The sequence below is a fragment of the Monodelphis domestica genome, chromosome 2, assembly GCF_027887165.1.
Source record: "Monodelphis domestica isolate mMonDom1 chromosome 2, mMonDom1.pri, whole genome shotgun sequence".
Lineage (NCBI taxonomy): Eukaryota > Metazoa > Chordata > Mammalia > Didelphimorphia > Didelphidae > Monodelphis > Monodelphis domestica.
Genome location: NC_077228.1, coordinates 81,765,688 through 81,784,764, shown reverse-complemented (window position 1 = coordinate 81,784,764; position 19,077 = coordinate 81,765,688). Strand labels below are relative to the sequence as shown.

General features: G+C 35.7%; 1 protein-coding gene across 6 annotated transcripts in view; it reads right to left on the bottom strand.

Annotated features, from left to right (window-relative positions):
- The window catches only part of C2H1orf21 (chromosome 2 C1orf21 homolog), a 294,516-nt gene that overhangs the window by 209,362 nt on the left and 66,077 nt on the right, over positions 1–19,077 (bottom strand). The gene's annotated exons all lie outside the window — the stretch shown is intronic.

Below are 19,077 nucleotides of genomic sequence, written 5' to 3'. Positions count from 1 at the left end.
GTGTTAGTGAAACAGAATGCAGAATTACGGGTTTGGAAGAGACCTCAGGCCAACTAATCAAGGTCACATCTGAACAAGAATCTCTTCTACATTTCCAATAAATGGTCTTCTTTGTTTTGCTTGAAGTCCAGAAAGCTCACTATTTTCCAGAGCAATCATTTCTACTTTGGGTAACTGTATTCTTTAACTGTTTTCCTTATGGATCCTCTTCCAATGCTAATATCTAATTTTCTCTTTCTTACCTATTGGATAACACATTTCCCTGGAGCATGTATGTAACTGGGCAATCTGGTTAAATCATAGCTCTTTTTTCCACTCTCCTCAGTTCACATTTTAGAACCTGACCCTTTAAAAAAAATGCTGGATATGGCAGTGACAAGAAGATGCATCCAGCCTTTTCACATAGCCAACCAACAACTGTAAAATGTCCAGGGCTCACAGTCCCTTCAATTCTGTACTTTTCCCTGCGAAAAGTAACATGTTTCTGAGAAAACAAGGAAAATGTTATAATTATGAAAAAAATCATCAAGTAAAGGTCCAGTTTAAGGTCAAAATGTCTTCAGATTAAAAATAAAAAACATGGCTATAGTGTACAGCAAAATATCAGGAACAAAAGAGCTATAGTAAAACTTTGTAGATCATCTTGTTCAAAAGTTCTAAACCTAAGGCCTATAACTTTGTTCTTTAAAAAATTAGTAAATGTATTTCAATATAAATTAGGTTCCTTTGTAATTCTGTGTATTTTAATTTATGCCTTTAAAATATTATTCTAAGAAGAGGTCTATAGGCTTTTCTAGACTATCAAAGAGGCCTATTACACACAAAAAAATTAAGAATCTCCAGTCTGGTACAAATGCTCATTCTCTCTATAAGGAAGCCACAACTCAAAATGGGGAAGAGACTTGTCTGAAGTTAGTTATTAATTGCACAGTAAAGATAAAATTCAAACATAAGTCCCTGATTCTAAGTCCAGTGTTCTTTTCACTAAACCACAAGAGTCTTCAGAAAGATAGTTATACCAATTTTTCAATACAAAGTAGTAAAAAGAAGATGGCGGCTTAGAGAAAGCTAAAGCTCAGATCTCCGGAAAACCCTTCCCGACCGATCTCAAACGATAAGCTCCTAAGGCGCCGAAATTCAAAACGATCAACAGCACAGACCCTGGGAACCCTCCTCCTGGACCTGGACCTGGTTCAAAAGGTACGGCTCCCCTTAAAAGCCAGAACCCGAGATCACTCGGACCTCAGGGGTAGGAGCGCAGAGTCCAAGGCTCCCGGAAGCCGCAGCCCGGCCGGGCTCAGAGAGCAGAACCCTCAGGGCCTTCTACAGTCCCGGTGAAAGTTACTGCCTGGGGCTTCCGCTGCAGAGAGCTGGTCGAAACAACAGCAACCCTCAGGGCGGACAAGACAGCCTCACTGGCTGGATCCTGCTATCCAAGTCTCAGTGAAAGTCCTTGCCCTCAGAGCTTGGGCTAGCTGCAGCCCATCCCCCCGCAGGCTGACGAAACAGCCTCACGGCCAGCGATTCTGAAGGCAACTTCCGGAAAGTGAGCCGGGGGGGAGAGTGTGGCCTCGTGGTCCGACCCTTCCATTCCAGTTCCAGTGAGGCATATTCAGTTTAACCCAGGGAAAGCTCATAGAACCATCTGCCCAGGACTGCCTCTGAACACCAGACAGAGACAAGAAAAACTAATCCTCCACATTCAGAAATGGCAAACTCCACAGAAACACAGAAGCCCCAAAATACCAAGAAAAATAAGAAGAAAGGGGCGACTTTGGACACATTCTATGGAGCCAAAATACAAAATACAGAGCAGACAGAAGATAATATAAAAGAAAATGCTCCAAAACCTTCCAAAGGAAATGGAAACTCTCCACAAACCTATGAAGAATTTGAATCAGAAATGACCAAAAAGATGGAAGCCTTCTGGGAGGAAAAGTTGGAAATAATGCAAAAGAAATTCACGCATCTACAAAACCAGTTTGACCAAACTGTAAAAGAAAACCAGGCTTTAAAGGCCAGAATCAGGCAGCTGGAAGACAACGATCGTGTAAAAGAGCAAGAATCAATAAAGCAAAGCCAAAATACCAAGAAATTAGAAGAGAACATAAAATATCTCACCGACAAGGTGATAGATCTGGAAAATAGGGGGAGAAGGGATAATTTAAGAATAATTGGACTCCCAGAAAAGCCAGAAATAAACACCAAACTGGACATGGTGATACAAGATATAATCAAAGAAAATTGCCCAGAGATTCAAGAACAAGGGGGCAATACAGCCACTGACAGAGCTCACAGAACACCTTCTACACTAAACCCCCAAAAGACAACTCCCAGGAATGTAATTGCCAAATTCCAAAGCTATCAAACAAAAGAAAAAATCCTACAGGAAGCCAGAAAAAGACAATTTAGATATAAAGGAATGCCAATCAGGGTCACTCAAGACCTTGCAAGTTCTACTCTGAATGATCTTAAGGCATGGAACATGATCTTCAGAAAGGCAAGAGAGCTGGGTCTCCAACCAAGAATCAGCTACCCAGCAAAACTGACTATATACTTCCAAGGGAAAGTATGGGCATTCAACAAAATAGAAGACTTCCAACTTTTTGCAAAGAAAAGACCAGAGCTCTGTGGAAAGTTTGATACCGAAAATCAAAGAGCAAGGAATACCTGAAAAGGTAAATATTAAGGAAAGGGGAAAATGTTATCTTCTTCTTTTACTCAAACTCTCTTCTATAAGGAATACATTTATATCAACCTATGTATACTAACATGTGGGGAAAATGTAATGTATAAATAGGGGGTAAAGAAAGACCAAATAGAATAATGGTTCTCACACAAAGATTCACATGGGAAGGGGAGGGGAAGAAAACTCCTATAAGAAGGAGAGGAAGAGAGGGGGGGGGGGTTACTTAAACCTCAATCTCAGGGAAATCAGCTCTGAGAGGGAAAAACATCCAGATCCATTGGGATCTTGAATTCTATCTTACCCAACAAGGGTAAGGAGAAGGGAAAACCAAGGGGGGGAGGGGGAGAGGGAGAACAAAAAGGGAGGGAAAGAGAGGGGGGAGGGGGAGGGAACAAAAAGGGAGGGACTAAAAAGGGAAACATCAAGGGAGGAGACAAGGGGGACTGTTTCAAAGTAAATCACTGGACTAAAAGGTAGAGCCGAAGAAGAAAAGGTTAGAATTAGGGAAGGCAATCAAAATGCCAGGGAGTCCACAAATGACAATCATAACTTTGAACGTGAATGGGATGAACTCACCCATAAAACGTAGACGAATAGCAGAATGGATTAGAATCCAAAACCCTACCATATGTTGTCTTCAAGAAACACACATGAGGCGGGTTGACACCCACAAGGTCAGAATTAAAGGATGGAGTAAGACCTTCTGGGCCTCAACTGATAGAAAGAAGGCAGGAGTGGTAATCATGATATCTGATAAAGCCAATGCAAAAATAGACCTGATCAAAAGGGATAGGGAAGGTAATTATATTTTGTTAAAAGGGACTATAGACAATGAGGAAATATCATTAATCAATATGTATGCACCAAATAATATAGCACCCAAATTTCTAATGGAGAAACTAGGAGAATTGAAGGAAGAAATAGACAATAAAACCATACTAGTGGGAGACTTAAACCAACCATTATCAAATTTAGATAAATCAAATCAAAAAATAAATAAGAAAGAGGTAAAAGAAGTGAATGAAATCTTAGAAAAATTAGAATTAATAGACATATGGAGAAAAATAAATAGGGATAAAAAGGAATACACCTTCTTCTCAGCACCACATGGCACATTCACAAAAATTGACCATACATTAGGTCACAGAAACATAGCAAACAAATGCAGAAAAGCAGAAATAATGAATGCAGCCTTCTCAGATCACAAGGCAATAAAAATAATGATTAGTAATGGTACATGGAAAACCAAATCTAAAACCAATTGGAAATTAAACAATATGATACTCCAAAACCGTTTAGTTAAAGAAGAAATCATAGAAACAATTAATAATTTCATCAAGGAAAATGACAATGGCGAAACATCCTTTCAAACCTTTTGGGATGCAGCCAAAGCGGTAATCAGAGGTAAATTCATATCCCTGAATGCTTATATTAACAAACAAGGGAGAGCAGAGATCAATCAATTGGAAATGCAAATGAAAAAACTGGAAAGCGATCAAATTAAAAACCCCCAGCAGAAAACCAAATTAGAAATCCTAAAAATTAAGGGAGAAATTAATAAAATCGAAAGTGATAGAACTATTGATTTAATAAATGAGACAAGAAGCTGGTACTTTGAAAAAACAAACAAAATAGACAAGGTACTGGTCAATCTAGTTAAAAAAAGGAAGGAAGAAAAGCAAATTCACAGCATTAAAGATGAAAAGGGGGACAGCACCTCCAATGAGGAGGAAATTAAGGCAATCATTAGAAATTACTTTGCCCAATTATATGGCAATAAATACACCAATTTAGGAGAAATGGATGAAAATATACAAAAATACAAACTGCCTAGACTAACAGAAGAGGAAATAGAATTCCTAAATAATCCCATATCAGAAATTGAAATCCAACAAGCCATCAAAGAACTTCCTAAGAAAAAGTCCCCAGGGCCTGATGGATTCACCTGTGAATTCTATCAAACATTCAGAGAACAGTTAATCCCAATACTATACAAACTATTTGACATAATAAGCAAAGAGGGAGTTCTACCAAACTCCTTCTATGACACAAACATGGTACTGATTCCAAAACCAGGCAGGTCAAAAACAGAGAAAGAAAACTATAGGCCAATCTCCCTAATGAATATAGATGCAAAAATCTTAAATAGGATACTAGCAAAAAGACTCCAGCAAGTGATCAGAAGGATCATTCACCATGATCAAGTAGGATTCATACCAGGGATGCAGGGCTGGTTCAACATTAGGAAAACCATCCACATAATTGACCACATCAACAAGCAAACTAGCAAGAATCACATGATTATTTCAATAGATGCAGAAAAAGCCTTTGATAAAATACAACACCCATTCCTATTAAAAACACTAGAAAGCATAGGAATAGAAGGGTCATTCCTAAAAATAATAAACAGTATATATCTAAAACCAACAGCTAATATCATCTGCAATGGGGATAAACTAGATGCATTCCCAATAAGATCAGGAGTGAAACAAGGATGCCCATTATCACCTCTACTATTTGACATTGTACTAGAAACACTAGCAGTAGCAATTAGAGAAGATAAAGGAATTGAAGGCATCAAAATAGGCAAGGAGGAGACCAAGTTATCACTCTTTGCGGATGACATGATGGTCTACTTAAAGAATCCTAGAGATTCAACCAAAAAGCTAATTGAAATAATCAACAACTTTAGCAAAGTTGCAGGATACAAAATAAACCCACATAAATCATCAGCTTTTCTATATATCTCCAACACAGCTCAGCAGCAAGAACTAGAAAGAGAAATCCCATTCAAAATCACCTTAGACAAAATAAAATACCTAGGAATCTACCTCCCAAGACAAACACAGGAACTATATGAACACAACTACAAAACACTCGCCACACAACTAAAACTAGACTTGAACAAATGGAAAAACATTAACTGCTCATGGATAGGACGAGCCAATATAATAAAAATGACCATCCTACCCAAACTTATTTATCTATTTAGTGCCATACCCATTGAACTACCAAAATACTTCTTCACTGATTTAGAAAAAACCATAACAAAGTTCATTTGGAAGAACAAAAGATCAAGGATATCCAGGGAAATAATGAAAAAAAACACATATGATGGGGGCCTTGCAGTCCCTGACCTAAAACTATATTACAAAGCAGCAGTCATCAAAACAATTTGGTACTGGCTAAGAAACAGAAAGGAAGATCAGTGGAATAGACTGGGGGAAAGCGACCTCAGCAAGACAGTATACGATAAACCCAAAGATCCCAGCTTTTGGGACAAAAATCCACTATTCGATAAAAACTGCTGGGAAAATTGGGAGACAGTGTGGGAGAGACTAGGAATAGATCAACACCTCACACCCTACACCAAGATAAATTCAAAATGGGTGAGTGACTTAAACATAAAGAAGGAAACCATAAGTAAATTGGGTAAACACAGAATAGTATACATGTCAGACCTTTGGGAGGGGAAAGGCTTTAAAACCAAGCAAGATATAGAAAGAATCACAAAATGTAAAATAAATAATTTTGACTACATCAAACTAAAAAGCTTTTGTACAAACAAAACCAATATAACTAAAATCAGAAGGGAAACAACAAATTGGGAAAAAATCTTCATAGAAACCTCTGACAAAGGTTTAATTACTCATATTTATAAAGAACTAAATCAATTGTACAAAAAATCAAGCCATTCTCCAATTGATAAATGGGCAAGGGAAATGGATAGGCAGTTCTCAGATAAAGAAATCAAAACTATTAACAAGCACATGAAGAAGTGTTCTACATCTCTTATAATCAGAGAGATGCAAATCAAAACAACTCTGAGGTATCACCTCACACCTAGCAGATTGGCTAACATAACAGCAAAGGAAAGTAATGAATGCTGGAGGGGATGTGGCAAAATAGGGACATTAATTCATTGCTGGTGGAGCTGTGAACTGATCCAACCATTCTGGAGGGCAATTTGGAACTATGCCCAAAGGGTGCTAAAAGAATATCTACCCTTTGACCCAGCCATAGCACTGCTGGGTCTGTACCCCAAAGAGATAATGGACACAAAGACTTGTACAAAAATATTCATAGCTGCGCTCTTTGTGGTGGCCCAAAACTGGAAAATGAGGGGATGCCCATCAATTGGGGAATGGCTGAACAAACTGTGGTATATGTTGGTGATGGAGTACTATTGTGCTAAAAGGAATAATAAAGTGGAGAAGTTCCATGGAGACTGGAACAACCTCCAGGAAGTGATGCAGAGCGAGAGGAGCAGAACCAGGAGAACATTGTACACAGAGACAAACACACTGTGGTATCATCGAACGTAATGGACTTCTCCATTAGTGGCGGTGTAATGTCCCTGAACAACTTGCAGGGATCCAGGAGAAAAAAACACCATTCATAAGCAAAGGATAAACTATGGGAGTGGAAACACCGAGAAAAAGCAACTGCCTGAATACAGAGGTTGAGGGGACATGACAGAGGAGAGACTCTAAATGAACACTCTAATGCAAATACTATCAACAAAGCAATGGGTTCAAATCAAGAAAACATCTAATGCCCAGTGGACTTAGGCGTCGGCTATGGGGGGTGGGGGGGGGGAGGAAAAGAAAATGATCTATGTCTTTAACGAATAATGCTTGGAAATGATCAAATAAAATATATTAAAAAAAAAAAGAAAAAAAAACAAAGTAGTAAAAAGAGAAAACATCCTTTGTTGAATTTTGTTAAATTAAGATTTATTTTTACCTTTAGGAAATATAACCTCCTCAATTTCTGATACTGTTACAAACAAAACATCTTAGTATTTACAGAAAAGTAGGAGAACCTTGTTAAAAAAAAAAAGAATCAAAGCCAACCAAACAACATTTATTGCTGCTGTTACTGAAATTGAAAAAAAAAAAAGGTTTATATTTTACCTGAAACAGGACAGATGCCAATCAGATAGCAAAAGTCACAAGCAAAATCTATCCAATTCTTTTGGTTGGTCTTGAATTCTGGGTAAAAAAAATCTAAGCAATCTAAGCAAAAATCTAACAGGTAGAAATGATTCAGAAAGTGATAATCATAGAGTAAGGTCTTTCCAGAAACATATGGAAGCTCCAAGCTTGTTTACAGCTGCTAAAAGAAAAACTGCTACAACTGAACACAAACCAAGAGCCTCCAGAACACAGCCATTCTCTGAGGTAAAGAATCCATGCCTCCCTTTGACTGAAAGTGTTCCAGTAACAAGGAGAAAGGTAGGTTTTGAGTTACAACCATAGGTGAAGTAGAGAAGAGGAAAGTTTCTCATTTTTTAAAATATTAAAACTGTTCCATCAGACAGAATAAGCAATAGTAAAGTCATCTTGGCTATGAAAGAGATATCTAAGGAAAACTATAAAAATAAAAGTGATTTACAGAAAATCCTTGTGGTGTTCATCTATAAAAAGACCAAGGTCTCTTTGAAACAAGCAGCTGTGTAGATAGATCATGAAATGTTGCAAAACTAAGCTATCATCTTCCTACGTGATGAGATGATATGATGCTCAAGGGGTCCTTCCCTACCAAATCTTACTGAGCTGTTGAGAGATTCAAAGAACAATCACTCCACAAAACAAGTAAGTACTCTATTTAAAGCCCTTTACAAGGGTTGAGGCACCTTGGCTTCCAGGTAAAAAGTTCTAAGTTTAAGTATGGTGGACATATACTTACTACATGAGTGGGCAAGATACAACCTTTCAGGAGAGTCTCAAGCAACTTCAAAGGCTCTAAGTAATAGACAAGGTGCTTCCACATTATTATAAAAAGTTCCTTGCTGGGAAATTGGAAATTCCTGCACCAGTGAAATAAAATTTCACAAATTAGATATCATTATTCTTATTATTTCCTCCTCAACAATCACTCAACAAGCTTTATTAAGTGCTTAATGTGTTTCAGGCACTATTCTGGGTGCTGAGGATATAAATGCAATAAAGAAAAATTCTTCAAGAATAAAAATACACACTCTTCAGTAAATCTTAATAATTACCTATTAGTGGTGAGGTAAGATTGATTAATTACATGGGGACAAATATAGATTTATTTTATAAATAGTAAAAAATGCAAGATTTGTTTCATTTGGAATTTCAGGGCTGCTTTTCTATCCAAGAATAATAGGAACTAACAGATCTGCTTTTTAAGGCAGATGATTCAAGAATCAAATGGAAGGCAGACCCAAAGGATGAACCAGAAAACTTGCTTTTTACTTCAGACTGAGGGTCGTTCTGATACCCTGGCTTGAAAGAAGAAAGATATTGCTCCCAATACCAGACATTTTTAGATAAGGAAAAAGAATGTTATATTTTAAATAAAAAGGGGAAAATCCAAAAGACAGCATCTATTTACATGAATTTGAGATAGTGAAGCCCTCACTCCTTTTTCTAAAGAAGAAAAAAAAAAGCTTCCTTTAAAGTTAGTATTTATAAAGCATAAGAGTACCCTAATAATGGATATCCTGTATATTGGATATGTATGTGTACATACACATGTAGATAGATTTTTCATTCTTAAAAAGGAACACACTCCAAAGGTCAGCAGTTGTGTATGCATTTTGGCCAAAGACTTCAATGTCAGAAATATCCTGCCACAGATCCCATCTTCCAAAGCAAGGAAGGGCTCATTTAAGGATTGGCAAGCAACTTTATTCACTTCCAATAACAAACTAAAGCTAACATTTACTTATAAAATGCAGATTATTTACAAAGGATGTAATCATTCATTCCACTCCACATCTCATTAAGTTTATCAACATGGAGCACTTCAGCTGTTTTCTGGACAACTTGCTATGTGCGTCCTTTCTATGAACTTCTAACAAAAAGATAATTTTAAAGCATAAAACTGTACTTAAAACAAGCCAATTTTTTTAAAACCCACCAGCAGTTAAAGAATATCAAGGCAATTTTAACTCATTATAAGGTCTATCAGACATGCTATGATACCATTTTTTGTATCTTAAGATTATTTCCAATTTGTCCTTTCTTGTTCATACACAGTTGTACATAGTTTCTTGTTTGTTTTCTGCCCCAGACTCTGTGCTTCTTGAGAGTAAGGGATATCTTAGAGTAAGGGATATCTTTTACCTTTCTTTGGATCCCCATCAATTTAGCACAATGCCTGACATGTTGTTGTTCACTTGTTTTCAGTCATGTTTGATTCTTCATGACCCCATTTGGGGTTCTTGGCAAATCTACTGGAGTGGTTTGCCATTTCCTTCGCCAGCTCATTTTACAGATGAGGAAACTGAAGCAGTTAAGTGACTTCTCCCAGGTCACCCACTTAATAAATATCTGAAGCCAAATTTGAATTCAGGAAGAGGAGTCTTCCTGACTCTAGGTCAGGCATGCTCTCCACTGTGCCACCTAGCTGCCCAATAAGTGTTTCTTGACTTAGAGAAAGACAGGCTACTTTTATACTTCCAAACTCCCAGAAGCTGGAATTTTATCATTGTTGTTAAACCCTCAGTCAGGAACTTCTCTATTGACTCAGTAGATGGTCTTGAACACAGGATCTCCACAAAATCAACAATTTCGGACATGCAGATGATATACTCTAATGGCAAAAAGTAAAGAAGAATTAAAAAGCCTCCCGAAGAGGTAAGAGAATAAAGTATAAAAGCTGGGATTCTGCCTTATACCCATCAGATTGACAATGACAAACATTAGAGGGGCTGTGGGAAAACACTGATACATTGAGCAATGGGCTACAAATTGGTACTGCCATTCTATAAAGAAATTTAGAAGGCAACAAAGTTACTAAACTGTTAAAAACTTACTAAACCTTCAACTCAGCTATATTCCTACTAGGGAAAAATATGTGTCTGTATATACATATAGATATGAATATACACACAAAAGAAAAAGGAAAGAGTCCTATATGTACAACAATATTTATAGTAGCTCTTTTTGTGACAGCACATAACTGTAAACCAAGGAAGAAACCATCAATTGGTGAATGGTTGAATGAACTATGGTTTATAAATGACATGGAATACTGTTTGTTGTGTTAAGAAATAAAGAAAGATGGTTTCAGAGAAACCTGGGTAGCTTTATATGAATTGATATCAAGGGATGTAAAGAGAACCACAGGAATCATTTATACAATAGCAACATCACTGTAAAAATGAACACTTTGGAAAGGCTTAAAATAAAAACTCTGATGAATACAATGATCAACCATGATTCCACAGAACATTCTCAGCCACCTCTCCCTCTCCTATCGAGTTTCACTACTTTCTCCCTGAACTATAATACCCTCCTAATTACTCTCTGCTTCATTTTCTCTCTCCACCCCACATGGATGCCAATCTGCTTCCTAAAGTGAAGATCTGACCAAGTTACTTCCTTGTTCAATCAACCCCAAAGGCTCCCTACTGACTTTAGTAAAAATATTATTTCATCTCTATTTTATATTATCTATTTTGTATTTCATAATGTATACAACTATTAAAATAGTAGCACTATACAAATAATTAATTTATAAATATATGTATTTGAGATACTAGCTCAAACTTTTTTACTAATTAAGGGGCACACAATAAAAAGTTTGGTAATCATTTTATTGTGCCATATTATCAAACTCCCGATGGGCCAGGCAAAGAAAAGACAATTCCTACAGCCATCCAATCTCTTTACAATTTACTGTTTGTATTGTGACATCATCATGTAGAGTAAAGCTAGCAAGGTTCCAGAGAGCCCTGGGTCCTTCCCAGCCTACCATGTAAATAAGAAGATATCAGGTGGTACAGTGGAAACTTGGAGGCACAGGATCTTGACTTGAGATTCTGACTCTGCTATATCCTTCTTATGTGATATAAGGCAAGTCACTAAACCTTACTAAGTCTTAGTTTTCTTCATCTATAAAAATAACATAAGACTTTTAAGATGTCTTCTTAGACTAAATGACTTCTAAGGCCCCTTTCAGTTATATATCTATGAGCTTATATGAATATATATGAATATGAATATGAAGGTACCAGATAAATTGAAACAGTAATAATTTTATGTTCAGATATGCTATATTTATGGATGTAATCTCAGTGTTTCTAACTTGGAAGATTTAGTATTTAGAGAGAAATAAGCAATGTAAATAAATCTTCAGTATACTACAAAATAAGATTACACAATTAGACATACAATCATCTTTTTCATCTGCAGTGATTAGATTTTCCTATTTAATGTTCCCCGTCCCAAGGACAATGAGATTTCTCTTGTTAAGTGCAAGAGGTATATGACCAGAGCAAAGTGTCCACAGTTTGGTTTTTTTCTCTTTAAATGCTCGACTGGTATCTTTAAAATTTTTTAAATCGTTACATCCCAATGACTCCTTCCCATGCCTACTAAATAGAACCTTCTCTTGTAACAAACAAATATAATCAAGCAAAACATATCAACACATTTCTGAAAATATGTAACTCATTCTGCAACCACATTCCATTATCACCTCCTTCCTAAGGAGAGGCAAGAGGCATATCTCATTATCAGTGTTCTGAAGCTACAGCTGGCATTGGTTTGATCAAGACTCTAAAGTCTCATTGTCATTTTCCTTCATATTACTTTGGTCCCTGTATAAAATATTTTCCTGATTCTACTTCACTCAATTTCATTGCATGAGATTTTCCATATTTCTCTGAAATCCTCCCATCTGTCATTTCTTATGGTACAATAATATTCTATTACCTTTAGATACCACACTGCTATTCCCTCACCAATGGGCCAACCATTTTCCTTTTTCATCCTTATCCCAGGAACACAGACTTAGAGCTAGAGTGGACCTTATAGGTTATCTAGCTCAATCCTTTTATTTTGCAGATACGGAAACTGAGATCCAGAGAAGTTACATGGATTAAAAGTCATACAAATAGTGATAGTCAAGATTTCATCTGGACCCTTTGACTCTAAATCTAATCTTATGATTGTACCACAAAAGTACTTTAATATAGAGATGATACCTTATCCTCTATAAAAATTTTCTCTAAGAAATGAAAAGAATTGGTACCAAAACTTTTGAACATTTCAGTGATATGTGGCAAGTTTGTAAACAGCAAGAATTGTGAGATAGGATAACCAGGTGGCTCAGTAGATAGAATACCAGAGTTAGGAGGACTTGGGTTCAAATCTGACCTGAAACACAACCTAGATGTGTGACCCTGGGCAAATCACTTAACCACAATTGCCTAGTCCTTACCTTTCTTCTGCCTTGAAACTGATAGGACTTTAAATTCAAAGACAGAAGGTAAAAATTTATTTAACACAGAGACACACACAGATGGGACTATATATCTGCCTATCTATCTCTCTGTCTGTCTGTCTGTCTACTCCAGTGTGGGGCATCTTCCATAACATGTGTGGGACAATATCCATAAAATAAGCCAACATTTAGGTAAGCATATACCAGTAGTGGATATACAGACTGGAAATATATTCTAATATGTATATTATATAATGTTTTATATATATTAGAATATATATTTCCTGTCATATGCATGTACTGCTATGCTCAACAAATACTTCACCATTATAATAATTTTAGATCCTTGTTTCATTATTCTTACAAATACATTCTTGCAGTAATTCAGAAATAGCATAAGATATAGTCATGTTAACACTTGCTAATTATTATAAGAACTGGAAAGATAAGATTAAAAATGGAATTATAGCCTGGAGGAACCACAAACTGTCATTTTATTCAGCCTCCCCAATCAAAATTCCATCTAATCTATCCATTCTAGGTCAGTCAAAAGAGATAAGACAATATCTGGCTATATTAATGGCCATTAACAACAGCATCTAGAATCAGGGAGATAATATTCTTGCGGTATTGCCTCATGCCTTGGTCAGACTACATCTAGAATATTTCACTCTATTCTTAGTGCCACATTTTAAAAATGGCATTGATAAGACAGAATACCAGAGAAGAACAACAAGGAGAGTATTGGAAATCAGTTAAGAAACAGGGAAAGCTTAGTCTAAGAAACTGATATAAAAGAAGAAACCGAGTGAGGATATAGTAGCTGCTGTCTCATATCTGAAAGAGAGCAATTAGACTTGTTTTGCTGGTTTCCCCACGGGAGAAAACTAGGAACAATGGGTGGAAGTTACTAAGAGGAAATTTTCAATTTATTGTAAGGGAAAACTTCTTCAGAGTTATACAAAAGTTCCTAGACAGGGAATCAAAATGGAAGAGGCTCAGGAGGGGGAGGTGAAGAAACAAGCATTTATTAAGTGTCTACTATCTATGAGGCACTGAGCTGAGTGCTTTACAAATATTCTAATTGATACAACAACCCTAGGAGGTAGGTGCTATTATTATTATTCCTATTTTACAGTTGAGGAAACTGAGGTTTAAAAGGTTAGATGACTTGTTAATCATCACAAAGACCAGAAAGTGTCAAAGTCAGGTCTTAGATCAAAGTATCATGATCCAAAGCCAGTATTCTTCCCATTATACTACTGAATACTTACACATGCCCAACCTAAGAGTTGGCCAATGTTATGGAAAATGCCCTACACCAATTCCAAACAAGAGAATGATTGACTATTGATAGTAGGGCCTTTAAAATGCTCCTATTTTTACATGACACTGAACACAGTAATTCCACAGAGCCCTGAAATGCCATAAAGCTTCCTTGGTGAAATAAGCTGACCATATACCTTGGAAAACACCTTAAAAAAAACAGAGAATGAAAAATTAATTGTCTAGATGGACTGCCTATCAGATTTCTATATACACATATACATATAATGCATATGTAAATAGACCTATATACACATTCTATTATGTATATACACATCAAGCAAGTACTATGACAGTGAACTCCTTTCAGAAATTATTAGGAGAAGGATATGAGGATGGATCACATTTGAGAAATGATATGGTGCTTTCAATGATCTTGAATTGCTTTGCTGCAACAAATGGGATCACTTTAATGACAAAAGTCTCTCAAGTTCTATGGCTGTGAATCACAGAACACTAGGGTCTCTGTAAAAGAAATTTAATTATGAATAAGCTAAAGGACAATGGAAAGATGGCAGTGTGGGTATAATTAGGTTGTAATAAGTTACCAATGATAACATGTTCAAGAAGTGGTATAAAGAAGTGCTGCTGCTAAACTTTCTTCCTTTATATTTTTTTTATTAATTCCTTTGATATTCTTAATCTTTTGTTTTTTCAAATGAATTGTTATATTTTTCCCAGTTCAATAAAATAGTTTTTTTGGTAATTTAGTTGGGATGGCACTAAGTAGATCAGGTTGGATTCTAATTATAATTATATTGGCTCTATCTACCCAGGAACAATTAATATCTCTCCAACTATTTAAATCTGAATTTATTTGTATAATAAAGTATTTTATAATTACTTTCATGTAGTTTTTGGTTTTGTTTTGGCAGATATATTCCTAGGTATTTTATTTTATTAATATTATTTTAAATGGGTTATCTCTCACTATCTCTTCTTGAAGGATGTTGTTGGTGACACATAGAAATGCTGATGATTTATATAAGTTTATTTTATAATCTTGCTACTTTGCTAAAATTTACAAAGCCTTTCTAATTTAATGAATTCAAAATTATCCATTTTACATCTCAGTACTTTCTATCTCTGTTTATAAATTCTTTTCCTATCTATAAATCTGAAAGGTAATATATCCTGTTACATTATATATAACAACAAAAACATTATATGAAGAATGACTTGTGTATGCATGCCTCCAGAAAAAGAACTGATAAACAGATATAAGTAAGACATAGTTTTATGTACAGGTACACTTTTAGTCAAATGATGCCTTCTATAATGGAGGAAGGGAGTTAACTGGGTATTTTAGTGTAACAAACAAATGAGCAAATTTAAATTTAAAATGGAGTGGTACAAAAGGAATCATCAGGGAAATAGAACAAAAAGGTATACTGCTAAAAAAGGAAGGAAGAGATATAGATGTCATAGGCATTACAATAGGCAATACCCCCAAGATATCAAAAGAACTAAAGCAAAGTGGGCAAAAGAACTAAAGCAAAGTGGATAGTGTACCAGGAGAGCCTCCATGGAGAATTTATAGGAAAATATGGGAAAGAGCCTGCTCCTTTGTCTTAATGCCATCTTGTCAACTTCCACTTCACCAAGATGAGGAAGAGACAATTGCCCAAGATAAAATGCAAGAGGGAAAAAATGAGGCAGAAGAGTAAGTAGCCTCACTACTCACTACAAAGACCAATAAAATAGAGATGTATGTCTGACTCATGGTCACACTTGACTGAATCTTTCACAGGACATCACCACATGGAGGACTGCATCACCTCTCCTACCTCAATCATTCAACTAGTCAGCAAACATTTATTAATCACTTATTGTGTAGCAGCACTGTATTAAGTGCTGGGTATACCAAAAAAAAAAAAAAGACAAGAAAAAGTAGTCCTTGCTCTTAAAGAAGTAAAATGGGAAGACAACATGAAATGTTGTACTGACCCAGAATGCTTTATCTCCTCTATATTATAGGCTCTTCCTACCATTTGACTTTTCCCTACATAAAATCAACTCATGTAGTTAATGTGCCTCTAGATATTCTGGATTTTTTTTGTGGATGACTACAGCACATGTATAATAAATCATTCCTACTTTTTCTGGCTGAAAAAGAAAAAAAAATAACATAGCAGGAGAAAGCAAATAAGTGTTGTAATTAGTGGAGAAAAATACAGGTTCCCTAAGGGCAAGGATTTCCACCACCACCCCCAGCAGGCATTTTTCATATATTTGCTGAAATGAAACAAAGTACACAATGTATCAGTGAAAATGAAAAACTCTCAAAGTGACTAGAATCTGAGAAGAAGGTAGTAATATCTGTAGTCAGAATTAAAATGTATTTTTGTTGTCCTTCAAGCTACAAACTTCTTTAAAATATTTACCTTACTGACTGCCTTATGATTTCTTTGCTGTTTAGCTTTGTTATGCTTCTCTTGAGTCTTGTTTTTGAAAGTCAAATTTTCTATTCAGCTGTAGTCTTAGAAATGCTTGAAAGTCCCCTATTTCATTAAATATCTATATTTACCCCTGAAGAATTGTATTCAATTTTTCTGAGTAGGTGATTCTTGTTTGTGTTCCTAGATCTTTTGCTCTCCAGAATATCATATTCCAAGACTTTCTTTAATGAAGAAGCTGCTAAATCTTATGTCATCCTTACTGTGGCTCCATGGTATTTGAACTGTTTCTTTATGGCTCTGTTGCAATACTTTCTCCTTGACCTGGGAGTTCTGGAATTTGACTATAATATTTCTGAGACTTTTCATTTTAGAAACTCCTTTAAGAGGTGATTTGTGGATTTTCTTTCTATTTCTATTTTGCCCTCTGGTTCCAAGATATCAGGGTCTTCCTTAATGATTTCTTGGAAATGATGTCTAGACTCGTTTTTATTATAATATTCAGGGAATCCAATAATTCTTAAATTATCTCTCCTGGATCTGTTTTTCAAGGTGAGTCATTTTTCACATTTTCTTTTATTTTTCATTTTTTGGGCTTGGTTTTGTTGCTTCTAAATGCATCACATAATCATTAGCATTCACGTGTACAATTCAATTATTTAAGTTAAATCAAACTTTTATTAAGAACTTAATAAGAACAGAACACTGTACTAGATCAAACATGTAGATATGAAGTTTAGTAGAACATAGTCCTTGACATCATAGAATTTATGGTTTAGTAGTGAAGTGACAACAATTTAATTAACTATAATTTGCAAACTTACATCATAACGATAATAATATTTATTACTTACCCATTTTGAAATTTTAAGAAATTATTTTCTTCAGTAGTTTTGCACCATCTTTTCCATTTTACCAAGTCTACTTTTTAAAAAATTCTTTTCTTCAGTGAATTTTTTACATCTTTTTCCTTTTTATCAAGTCTACTTTTTAAGGAATTCTCTTTAATAAACTTTTATATCTTTTTCTATTTGGCCAATTCATTTTAAAATGTTCTTCTCTTCACTGAAGTTCTATGCCTCTTTTATCATGTGGCAATTTAGTTTTTTTAGGAAATTAGTTTCTTGAGTATTTTTTCTGCCTCTTTTATGAAACTGCTGACGTTTTCTTTATGATTTTCTTGCATCACTCCCATTTCTTTCCCCAATTTTTTCTTTACCTCTCTTATTTGATTTTTAAAATCCTTTTCAAGCTTTTTCCAGGAATTCTTCTTTGGGTCTGAAACCAATTCACATTTTTTTGAGGTTTTGAATGCAGTTGTTTTGACTTTGTCATCTTCTGAATTTGTGTTTTGGACTTCCTGGTCAGCACAACTTTCTATGGTTGGGTTCTTTTCTTGTTTGCTCATTTTCCCCAGCTTATTTCTTAACTTTTAACTTCATGTTAAATTTGAATTCTGCTTCTGGGGGTTGGGAGCACCATCCCAAACTTGAGGTTTTTCATGATGCTGCAATCAGAGGTAGTTCTGGAGGCTCTATAAATTTTTGTTCTTCCAAGGTGGTATGATCTAAGAAGAGGTGTGGTCATTGTTCTCCTAAACTGTGCTCTGTTTTAAGAGCACCAACAAGCACTTGTTTCTTCCCTGGAACTGTGACCAAGGTCCCCACTCTCCTGTGACTACATGCTATAGTTTCCAAGTGCTCCTCCTAGCCCTGAAACTGCAACCAAGAACCACATATGGACAATGCAAGAGGCCTGTGCCCACAAAGGATCCCTTATAATTCCCTTTCGGTCATTTGTTCATCTTCCTTACCATCTATGGCGTGAGAGCTCTAGAAGCTTCTACTGTATATTTGGTCACTCCCAAACACTTCTGCTGACTTGTCGGGGCATACTCTGGACTGGACTGTGTTGCACTCTCACCCCAATGATATAGACTTTTCCTGACACCCCTTTAAGTTGTTTTGTTGGAACACTCTTTCATCATGTCCTTTTATTGTTCTACCACTCCAGAATTCATTTTAAAGTATTATTTTAAAGCTGTTTGAAGGGGAATTTGAGAGAACTCAAATGAATATATATATATCTTTGTTCCACCATCATGGGAGCTACAAAGTTCTAATACAAATGTGTTTGTGATTTAGTCCTTAAAAAATAACTTCCTTAAGGTGCTACAATATATGATAAATTATAATCATTTTGATATTATTCATGATACTTTATAAAGGCAACACTTCATAGAAGTGATACTTCATGGAGGTGATATTTCTAGGATGTGATTCAAAGGCTCTTACCAGTACCATACAAACTCTGGAAAGTCCTACACCATGGTAGAAACTCTAAATATAGAACTACCAATGTGGTTTTTCATCTCTGAGCAAAATCTCCTAATCATATTTCCCTGTCATTGCTTCATATTTTACAGAAATGTTACATCTCTCTAGAGAAGCCCATCATCTGTTG